The sequence below is a fragment of the Lissotriton helveticus genome, chromosome 10 (genome assembly GCF_964261635.1).
Source record: "Lissotriton helveticus chromosome 10, aLisHel1.1, whole genome shotgun sequence".
NCBI classification, from domain to species: domain Eukaryota; kingdom Metazoa; phylum Chordata; class Amphibia; order Caudata; family Salamandridae; genus Lissotriton; species Lissotriton helveticus.
In genome coordinates, this window is record NC_136071.1 from 128,801,369 (window position 1) to 128,813,434 (window position 12,066).

The window sequence follows — 12,066 nt, forward strand, 5'->3', positions numbered from 1 at the left end:
GACTCGGTCCAGAGTGCTTGCGGAGATCGCCAAGGACTTTTGGCATTCTTGCCTGCAACGGAAGATCACTGTTATTGCGGAATATCTTCCGGGTCGCCACAATCAAATTGCGGATTGGCATTCGAGGTATCTTCGGGACTTCAGCGACTGGAGGCTTCACCCTCGTGTGTTCAGAGCTCTCCTTCGGCATTGGGGCCAGTGTCAAATAGACCTGTTTGCTTCTAGCCTCAACACACAGCTTCCGCTGTTTTACAGTTGGAGACCGGATCCGCAGGCCCTTGCCACGGATGCCTTTCTCCAGGCTTGGCCCTCGACTCTGTGCTATGCGTTTCCCCCATTCCTGATGATCCCCAGAGTTCTAGCTTACACCACACAGTTTCAAGCGGATCTGATTCTGATTACTCCGCTCTGGAGGGCTCAAGCGTGGTTCCCGGTTCTCCTAGAAATGTGTTGCGAGATTCCCCTCCTTCTTCCCCAGAAGTGGAATCTCTTGCTGGATCCTCTCGAAGGTCCGCATCCCCTGATTCTGTCCGGATCCCTTCAGTTGCTGGCGTGGCGGATCTCGGGGATCGCTGGACGATCCCAGGCATTTCTAGCGACGCTTCCAAGTTCATTAGTGAGGCCTGGTCTCCCAATACTCACAAGCGATACAAGGGTGCTTGGAAACGCTGGTGTGATTGGTGTGTTCAACGGAAAGTTGATCCCGTTTCGGCAGATGTCTCTTTGATTATTAACTTTCTGGCGTCCCTCGCTTCTTCAGGTCTAGCCTATAGGACTGTTAACAATTTTCGTTCCGCTATCTCGGCTGGCCATCTTCAGATTGATGGAAAACCTGCGGGTGAACACCCTTTCATTTCCAAATTGCTTAAGGGTATTCGTCTCTCGAAGCCTCCGTCTCCTAAGTATGTCTCTTTGTGGGATGTTTCTATCGTTTTGCGGTTCTTGGAAGCATGGCCTTCGAATCCGCTGTTGTCCCGCAAGCAGTTGTCTGCTAAGTTGACCATGTTGTTGTGTCTTGTCTCTTGTAAACGTGTGTCGGATGTTCGTGCGTTGGATCTTGCGGGTCGTTGTTTTACACCAGATGGTGTTACGTTTCGTCTTTCCTGACGTACCAAATCTAATACTGAGGTAATTTCGTATCCCTCTTTTCCTGCTCATCCCAATCTTTGTGTTGTGCAGTGTCTCAAGGATTATGAGGTAAGTACTGCTTCCTTACGTTCATACGTTCAGATATGCAGGGTCAATTGTTGATTGCTTTGCAGAAACCATTTCGCCCTGTGACCCCAGCTACTTTAGCACGCTGGGTACGATGGCTCATGTCAGAAGCTGGCATTGATGTGTCTGTGTTTGGTGCACATTCTGCTCGCGGGGCGATGGCTTCTAAGGCCTTCTCCTTAGGTGTCACACTTTTTGACATTATGAAGGCAGCAGATTGGTCTTCTGATTCAGTCTTCAAAACTTTTTACTATAAACCAATTGATCATATTGCTTCTGTGGTGGTGAACCAGCTTTGAACAAGCATAATCGGAGCCTCCTGTCCTGACATAGAATTCAAAATTTGCAAACATACGTGACAAGAATTTTCAATTCTATTAAGGACAAGGAGGCGAGGATTATCCCACCCGTTGTTATTGTATTGCATTGTTATTTGCTATACTATGTATTGCTGATGTTGCACAATTCTCTCTTCTCTTGTTTTACCCCCCCTGGTTTTGCATTCTTATTTGCTCTATTGGGTGTTACGGCTCTATGTCTCTTTTCAGGTTCCGACCAGAAGTAGAGTTTGCTGGTCTTATCCATCTCTATGTTCTTCTACTGCCTGCGTCCAGTTCCTTGGGATTTTGGCGGCGTTCCTGGCCTTGTTCCTTTTGTTCTACGTTGGATTGCCTTTTGAACTTGAACTGATTCCTCAACAAAGAAAGAGGAGGAAGGACTAGTGTTATGACCTTTTATACTACAGACTTTATGGTTATTCCCTAGTGTTCATGGGAAATGTAGTTTTTGTTTTTATATTGGCTGCTGAGCATTTCATTAAAGAAATGAGAAAAAGCATAATCCTCGCCTCCTTGTCCTTAATAGAATTGAAAATTCTTGTCACGTATGTTTGCAAATTTTGAATTATGAGTGACATTTCAACGGCTAGGAGTGACACATTCTCACGAGCAAAATACAGCAATGAAGACGAGGGAAACAATAAATTAAATTAGAGCAACAAGAAAATCGTAAAACTACTGCAAAGTACCAGAAATGCATTAAGCCTCAGACTCAGAAAGACAGAGAAGTCTCAGGCATAGCCAGCAGCTAGGGCACTGTAGTGTTTGTAATTTTATAAACAAGTCTTTCTCAACACTTACCCAGTTGTTTTGAAGGTTTTGAAGAAATGGCCGGTTCACCTTGAGGCCGCCCAGCATGGATTAGTTAATTTACAGAATAAACATTCTGCTCCACGTTCCATCCACATGCTCCAATAACTAATGTATTTTTGATGCGCTTCAACTTCAGTTTAGTTAGCCTTAATGTATGACACATATACGTCTGGCTACCAAACACCTCACAAACATGGGCACCCCCTTCAAGAGACACCCACACCAGACTCTCCTGAGCAGCGGATTTAATTGCCTATCATGACTAAAGTAAAGCACAGTTTGAGTTGTTGGCTGGCCCACAGCGAAGGGAAACTAATTGTGGCAGACTTCAGCATGCACACCGGGAATTTGGGGCAAGGCAGCCTCGAGCCAGTGGGCAATTATATGGAGGATCAAGTAGTGACATTAGTAGATGTCAAGTGAGTGTTTATGCGGCACTGAGAAATCATGTTACAATTGCTGAGCCGGCCTGCGAAAGGTGTCATGCCGTGCATGTAGTCTGTGCGCGCCCTTGTCACACATAGACTGGCCACTATGTGCAAGTCTATGTGTGGCTGCGAGTGCAGAGTGTGGCACATGTCTGCGTTGAACTTGGTAAGGTCAGAAATGAATGCAAACCCAGGAGCACAGATAATTTTGGTCTTTATTGCTGGCAAAGTACTCTTATTTTACGCCCCTCTCTAACTTCGGGGCTAGAAACACACTTACTTGAAAAGAGAGCAGCTGCATTTCACGAGACGATGCCGGCCGCCTAGCTCGCCTCTCCCTGTTGTGACCCGCCCCCCAAATCAGGCTCGCTCAGGCCGGACGGTCGGCTCAGCTGCACAGTTCCTGGTGCTCTGGGGACGTGAACGAACATCTCCGGCCACCGCAGTCTGCCCGGGTGTTCTAAGTGACTCTGCCACCGCCCGGGCCATGGTGAGACAGCTGGGTCGGGCGTGCGTGATTCAGCGGTCGCGGGATTCATTACCATGCGGGCTGTGACTTCATCAAGACCAGCCTGGAGCCATTTCTGAGTTCAGTTGCTGCCCGGGCTGTGAACTCATAAAAGTGAATGTATACCGCGCTACCGCGCAGCGATTCAATTCAGTTGTTACATTGTAGCAAGCGCTGCAACTCAGAACCCAGCCCCCATGAAGTCTCCCTTGCACTGCGGGCTGCCTACCTGTACCACTGACGCTATTGTTTTATAAGAACTGCGCTTGATAGGCATAGGCCCTTATATGCGTGACTTAGCATTTCAGTGCGGTGATGCGGATGACCTCACTGAGTGTCACGCCTGATGCGTGATACTTGGCAGGACTGCATTCAAGGCCTTTCTATCTTTGTTTACTTTTACGTATCCGTTAGAGATCATTAACGCAGCACTAGAATACATTTGAAAGAGTTTTCTTATATTTACTATTAAAAGATTGTACTGATAATAGAAAGAATAAAAACTTTAGACAGGGCTTTAAGTGGGATGAAAAAACTGGGGGGGTCTCTCAAAGGATCATGGCCAATGTAGTTAAGGGTGTGGCTTAAAAACACATAAGCTAAAAATCTGTGCTTAGCGTAGTGTGCCGCCCGACTTGTATTTTGCTGTTTATGTCATTGCATCCAGATATATGATACAACAAGTAACATACCTACAAGAAGTCAGGACTATTGACTTTGTCAATGGTTGTTAGTGGCATACTATAAATAAGCAGCAACTATGGTTTGAATATAAGGTGACACGACGACAATGTCACTGCTCCTGCGTTTCAAAAAGAGAAGAGAAATCCAGAGAGCAAATGGCTCTCTTTAAGGATTTCCCTTACCTAGAACGCTCACAATGGCATTACGTCATGCTGTAATTTCTCCGCTAGTGAGAAGTAAGCAGTGTGAGCAAGCGCACATCGATGTGCCTGCTGTCACTGCAGTCCAGAAAAAAATGGAGCGCCTATGCCAGGGCACAAAAAAGAGCCCGATAGAGACCCGTTTCAAGGCCCCCTTCAAAAAACCTGCTGTTGCTCAGGACCAGTGAGACCCGGCCCACATTAAGCCCTGGTTCTAGGTAACTTTCACTTATCTCCTGCTCTATAAACAAAGTCACTGTGTGAGGAGGGGGTGGGGCCTCGTGCCGAGAGATACCTGAAAGGCACTCATGCCTTTTTTTAGGTCAAGCCTACAGCACTTACGTTGTAGGGTCATCTGTTGTATGTAGTTTGTGGGCTCTGTAATATTGTTGCTGAACTTGTCTGCCTCTGCTTTTTAGGTCTCGCCTAGGGTGCGTTTGCGCTGCCTCTTCGAGACATGCTGTATTCAGGATATGTGGATAAAACCCCACCTACTTCCCATCCATATTTTTAAATGGCTCCTGTCACTGTCCTTTGTAAATGGTGGATTTTCATTGGTCATTAGGCTTTGTATTCCCTCCTTAGTATCACCTTGTCTCTTCTTGTAACCTCCCATGAGGACACCCCCTGTTACATGTGTTGTTACGCCCTAGGTTTTAATTAACGCCTCAAGACACTATTTTCTTAAATACCTTCAGACAGTACACTTACTCAGTCCTAAACTAGGATGGCAGTGGTTACTTTACTCGCTATCATATCTCACATTTATATTAGACCTTCTATAAATTTCCCTTCATCAGATCCACATAGCTGGGAGATCCGAACTACTGATTGAAGTAGGCGATTGGGGGAAAGTCAAGTCTGGTTGTGTGAGTGGCAGTCTGTCGAACTTTTGAAGACCATACAAAGTAAGAGAAGTAGGAGGAAGATGTGTCAAGCTAGAAAATGACCAGACATGGAATCTTAGGAGAGTAGCTTTATTTTAGAAAAAAGGGAGTGGTGTGGTTATACCTACTGATTTGGGTGGAGGCTGCACAGGATGGCTGTTGATGAAAGACACTGAATTTGGAAGACCCCAAGTGAAAACCTATCAAACTCACACACTTATAAAAACTAGACAGATGGGGGAGTCCAGAGAGGTATGGCTTTCATAGCCCTCAACGTTTTCCTACCCAGAAGTCGCCTTAAACCTCAAATTTAGCTGACATAAACCCATGTTTCTCAAATTACTTTGTGGGAAAGTTGTGGGATCACTGGACTGACACAAATTTCCTACCACCCAGCATTCCCCCAGGTCTCCTGATAAAAATGGTACCTTACTTGTGTGGGTGGGCCCGCGGTAGGGAAGGGCCCAAAGCGTATCGTGGAGACAATAAAATGATCTAACATAAAACCACATGGGTTTTTGGCCCCTGGCTCGGCAGCCATTTAGGGAAACCTACCAAACCCACATATTTCTGAAAACTAGACACCTGGGGTAGTCCAGGGAGCGTGCATGGACCCTCTAACATTTTCCTACCCAGAATTCCCTGCAAACCTCATATTTAGTTGAAAAAATCAAATTTTTCTAAAATTTTTTAGTGGGAAAGTTGTGGGATCACCGGGCTGACACAAATTTCCTACCACCCAGCATTCCCCCAGTGCTCCCGATAAAAATGGTATCTCACTCGTGTGGGTTGGCCAAGTACCCGCGACAGGCAAGGGCCCCAAACGTATTGTGGAGACATCAAAATTACCTATCACAAAATGAGCTAGTTTTCAAAGGGGAGCACCTGGGTTTTTGGCCCGGCCTTGACGGCCAGCTAGGAAAACCTACCAAACCCACATATTTACGAAACCTAGAGCCCCCAGGAGTCTAGGGAGGTATTGCTTGTGTGGATCCCCAACGTTTTACTACCCAGAATCCTCTGCAAACCTCAAATTTAGCTAAAAAGTCAAATTTTCCTCTAATATCTGAGTAGGAAAGTTGTGGGATCACAGCACTGCACAAATTTACTACAACTCTGCGTTTCTCTGAGTCTCCCGATAAAAATGATACCTTACTTGTGTGGATGGACCAAGCGCCTATGAAATGGAAGGGCTAAAATTGTGTAGAGATAGATGGGGGCCAAAAGTGGGTCCAAAAGGGCCGTTTGTTTATACGTTTTTAGTCTGACGCTACTTTGGGCACCCACACAAGTGAGGTATAATTTTTCTCGGGAGACCAAGTGGAATGATGGGTAGTAGGTTACAGACTTTTTTTTCAGGGATTTTGCAGCAGTTTCAAAGACCATTTCGAGCTTTGCATTACTCAAGATATTTAAATCTTTACACAGGCTTTAATGCTTGGTTTTATTTTTGAAAAAGTTTTACTCGAAGTGTCACACATTTGGCAGTGAAACATCACTCCTAAGACATTGAAAGCATGGAACTGTCACGTAAGAAACTCGTAAAACTCTGCAGCTTTGCCAATCATAGAGTCCCATCAACTACCATCAACTATATACATTCGTGACATCCCTACCTTTTCCTTTTCCTCCACTGCTCAAGTTCAGTGAATTTTATGGTTACTTTTCTTTACTATTCATAACAGTTTCTTTCTGTCATTGACCGGTGGTGGAATATCTGAGAACAAGGAGTAATCACACTAATAATCTGTTTGAATGATATTCTTTTGATGGACCAATGTCAGCATCAGCATCAATAGCGCTCCAACATGACAACAGCTATGTTCCTATTCTAGGAATTGGGCATCTTGATAAATCCTTCTAAGTCAGATCTGATCCGCAGTCAATCAATGTCTTTTCTGGGCTTTGTAATAGATACAGTAAGCGCCACTCAGAGCCTTCTAGAGAAGAACATTTTGAAATCAAGAAGGAATTAAACACGGTTATGAGAAAAGACAGCATTTATCACATACACATTTTCAGGATCCTGGGGGTTGCTAATTTCATCACTTCAGGCAATTTCCCTGAGGCCTCTACATTAAAGGGCTCTTCAAAGACTGAAAGTGTCCTATTTTAGAAGTGGAATAATGTATTCCCAAATAATCTTGCTGCCACTAGAGGCCAAGAGGGAGTTCCAGTGTTGGATGAATCACATTGATGCCTGGATGTTTGGATCCTCTCTGGACTTCCTTATAGAATCAGATGCCAACCAGTGGTGATGGTTGGGTGGAGGGTGGCAGATGGAGAGACATTTCACTGAGAGGAAGATGGTCGTCAGGAAAACTGAAACTCCACATAAACTATCTAGAACTACTAGCTGAGTTCTTTGCTATCAGGTCAGTGATGAATGATATTGTGTCTTGCTGTGAACTTCTAAATATGGGCAATTTGTCTGCAGTGAGGTACATCAACAAACTGGGAGGTACAAAGGTGAGAAACCTGACATAATTGGTGAAGGACTTTTGGCATTTTGGTCTGATGAACAAGATCTCGGTGACAGCAGAATACTGCTGAGGATGTCAGAACAAGGTGGTAGAATGGAACTCTAGATACAGGTCAGATACCAGCGACTGGAAATTTTGTCAGATGACCTTTGAAGCTCTGATGAACAGATCGGGTCCATGCAAAACAGATCTGTTTGCATCCATTTTGAATAATCAGCTACCAGTGTTCTTCAGCTGGAGAATAGGTGGACTACAGGGGGGTCTTGTCTTCAGATAAGAAACATGTCTTCATTCCCTTTCCCATGAACACCAGAATAGCAGCATAATCCAGATGAGAGAGAGCGAGTCTGATTGTAGTGACTCCCATTTGGAGATTGCAAGCGTGGTTCCTGACGGTTATGTAACGCTCATGAGATCTTCCAGTAGACCTGCTGGTAATTCCTGACATCTTACTAGACTGTAGCTATCAAGGACATCTCAGACTAATGTCCTGGATAATTTCCGGCAAGGATGGACCAACGATTAGCTTTCAGGAGTTGCTTTAAGATTCATCAGACAAGCATGGGACACTGAATTGCAAAGAAGAGATAGTCTTTTTGGTGTATGGAAAGGCATCTAGATTTAATGAGGGTAGGTATGATCCATATCTTTTGGAGAAGGTAGTGGCAGTTTTTTGCCTTTAGGGCAGTTAATACACTGAGATCTGCCATATCCGTGGGTCATCGACCTGTAAACAAAACAACAGTGAGAGTGCATCTTCGGGTGTGTAAGTTAATGAAAGGAGTAGTATTTTGACACCCCCAAAACCTAGGTATTCCTCTGTTTGGGACGTGGGACGCATTTCTGTTGTGGCAGGATTGTACACTTCTTTCCAGGAACAACTTATCAGCCTAATTGGCCACGCTGCTTTATATGTTTTCTTGTAAAAGAGTGTCTGATGTCAGAGCATTGAATTTCAGGTTTCATGCTCGCACGAGATGAAGGAACCTTTATGATTGCCAGGAGAACAAAAACAAATACTAGCCGAGCGGCCCATGCAGGTAAGAGCGGTGGGGTGGGGGGGGGGACTCGACAGGCGACGACGAGGGAAAATGAAATAAATATTTAATTTTCCCTCGTCGTCTGTCAATTCCCCCCCACCCCACCTCTCTTACATACACAGGCCACTACTGAATATTTGATCAGTTTCATACCCAACATTCAACCCAAGCTATATATTGTAAGATGTTTTAAGGCATTGGAAAATATGACAGCGAAAATTAGACTAGCAGGAGAAAGGGAATTAATTATCTCCTTGAAAAACTATTCAAGGCTGTTTCATCACCGTCCATTGTCAGGTGGGTAAAAATGGATGATGAATAAGATTTGTCAGGAGCACGCCAAGGTTAACAAAGCATATATGATATGATTTGTAATGATTGTCAGACAATGTTGAGCGGCAAAATAGAAAACACTGTTTATTCCATTGGAGCAAGGGTTTTACAAGGTCCAACATAATATGATGATACAGTCTACAAATAGGAGTACGGTCACTCAAAACACAGTTTTCTGATCAATGCTTTTAGTTGCATCTGATCAAAATATAATGAGGTAACGTGAGTAATTTCCAATTAGCAGTTCAAGTCAAGTGAGCATGCATCCACTGCTCCCAAATCATGTGAGGTGGCATCGACTACACTCAAGTGTTTGGTCACAAGGACATTTTCAAGGTTGTGAAGAAATGATGTGGAAATGGGAGCAAATTACCAAAAATGGAAACCAACTGGAAATTTAGAATAAAAACAGATGTGAAATATTAACATCTTTTTGTTACATTTGTAATAAATCTTGAAACATTGAGAGAACATATTTGAACCAGTTGTTGTTGAATGGTTGCACAGATTGATGCTGTGGTAGCGCTGAGTGATGTTGTGATGGCAAACGAGGGATGCTGTGGCGTTTAGTGATGCTGTGGTAGCACATAGTGATGTTGTGGTGCCCCTGGGTGATGCTGTGGTGGTGCTGAGTGATGCTGTATGCTATGCTATGTTTTGTTTTGCTATCCCATGTTTTGCTATGCTTTGTTATACTATGCTATGTTTTGTTATGCTATGCTATGTTTTGTTGTGTTTTATTATGCTATACTTTGTTTTGCTATGCTATGTTTTGTTATGCTATGCTATGCTATGCTATATTTTGTTGTGTTTGGTATGCTATGCTATGTTCTGCTATGCTATTAAATGTTTTGTTTTGCTATGCTATGTTTTGGTGTGTTTTGTTAAGCTATGCTATGTTTTTTTGTGTTTTGCTGTTTTGTTATGCTATGTGTTGTTGTGTTTTGTTATGTTTTGCTTTGTTATGTTATGCTATGTTTTGTTATGTTATGCTATGTTTTGTTTTGCTATCCTATGCTTTGTTTTGTTATGCTATGCTATGTTTAGTTTTGCTATCCTATGCTTTGTTTTGTTATGCTATGCTATGCTATGTTTTGTTATGCTATGCTTTGTTATGCTACGTTATGTTTTGTTATGCTATGCTATGTTTTGTTGTGTTTTGCTATGCTATGCTTTGTTATGCTATGCTATGTTTTGTTATGCTATGCTATGTTTTGTTGTGTTTTATTATGCTATGCTTTGTTTTGCTATGCTATGTTTTGTTATGCTATGCTATGCTATGCTATGTTTTGTTATGCTGTGCTATGCTAAGCTTTGTTTTGTTATGCTATGCTTTGTTGTGCTTTGTTATGCTATGCTATGTTTTGTTGTATTTGGTTATGCTATGCTATGTTTTGCTATGCTTTGCCATGCTATGTTTTGTTATGTATGCTATGTTTTGTTATTTTGTTATGCTATGTTTTGTTGTGTTTTGCTATGTTTTGTAATGCTATGTTTTGTTACGCTTTGCTTTGTTTTATGTCATGCTGTTATGCTATGTTTTGTTATGCTATGCTTTGTTTTGTTATGCTATGTTTTGTTATGCTATGCTATGTTTTGTTGTGTTGTTTTATGCTATGTTTTGTTTTGCTATCCTATGCTTTGTTTTGTTATGCTATGCTAATGTTTTGCTATCCTATGCTTTTTTGTTATGCTATGCTATGCAATGTTTTGTTATGCTATGCTGGTGAGGGTGTGTGAGGGTGAGGGTGTGTGAGGGTGAGAGGGTTGTGAGGGTGAAGGTGAGTGAGGGTGTGTGAGGGTGAGGGTGTGTGAGGGTATGTGAGGGTGAGGGGGTGTGAGGGTGAGGGGGTGTGAGGGTGAGTGAGGGTGTGTGAGGGTGACGGTTGTGAGGGTGAGGGTTGTGAGGGTGAGGGGGTGTGAGGGGGTGTGAGGGTGAGTGAGGGTGAGAGGGTTGTGAGGGTGAGGGGTTGTGAGGGTGAGGGGGTGTGAGGGTGAGGGGGGTGATGGTGTGTAAGGGTGAGGGGGTGTGAGGGTGAGGGGGTGTGAAGGTGAGGGAGTGTGAGGGTGAGGTTGTGAGGGTGAGGGTGTGAGGGTGAGGGGGTGTGAGGGTGAGGGTATGTGAGGGTGTGTGGGGGTGTGAGGGTGAGGGGGTGTGAGGGTGAGGGTTTGGGAAGGTGTGGGGTTGTGAATGTGAGGGTGTGGGGTTGTGAAGGTTAGGGGGTGTGAGGGTGTGAGGGTGAGGGGGTGTGAGGGAGGGTGAGGAAGACGGGGGTGAGGGTGACGGGGGTGAGGGTGAGGGGTTGTGAGGGTGAGGGGGTGTGAGGGTGGGTGAGGGTGAGGGGGTGTGAGGGTGAGGGTGTGTGAGGGTGTGAGGGTAGGGGGTGTGAGGGTGTATGAGGGTGTGGGGGTGTGAGAGTGAGAGGGGGTGTGAGGGTGAGAGGGTGTGTGAGGGTGAGAGGGTGTGTGAGGGTGTGTGAGGGTGAGGGGGTGAGGGTGAGGGGTGTGAGGGTGAGGGGCTGTGAGAGTGAGGGGGTGTGAGGGGAGGGGATGTGAGGGGGAGGGGGAGAATGAGGGTGTGAGGTTGAGGGTGTGTGAGGTTGAGGGGGTGTGAGGGTGAGGGGGTGTGAGGGTGAGTGAGGGTGTGTGAGGGTGACGGTTGTGAGGGTGAGGGTTGTGAGGGTGAGGGGGTGTGAGGGGGTGTGAGGGTGAGTGAGGGTGAGAGGGTTGTGAGGGTGAGGGGGTGTGAGGGTGAGGGGGTGTGAGGGTGAGGGGGTGTGAGGGTGAGAGGGTGTGTGAGGGCGAGAGGGTGTTTGAGGGTGAGAGGGTGAGTGAGGGTGAGGGTGTGTGAGGGTGAGGGTGAGGGTGTGTGAGGGTGAGGGGTGTGAGAGTGAGGGGGTGTGTGTGAGGGTGAGGGTGTGATGGTGAGGGGGTGTGACCGTGGACGTTTGTGGGGGAACATCATGTGCCCTCGAAGCACACCCCCAGGGGCAGATGTGCCCGGGGGCCCTGTTGGGCCCGTTTCCATGCCTTTTCGCCAAGCATTTTATGTCCCAGCAATGAAAAGCTTGGTGGAAAGGCTGTTTGCAATCTGCTCAGTGGTGCTGGCATCTGCGGTTGTGAGGGTGAGGGGGTGT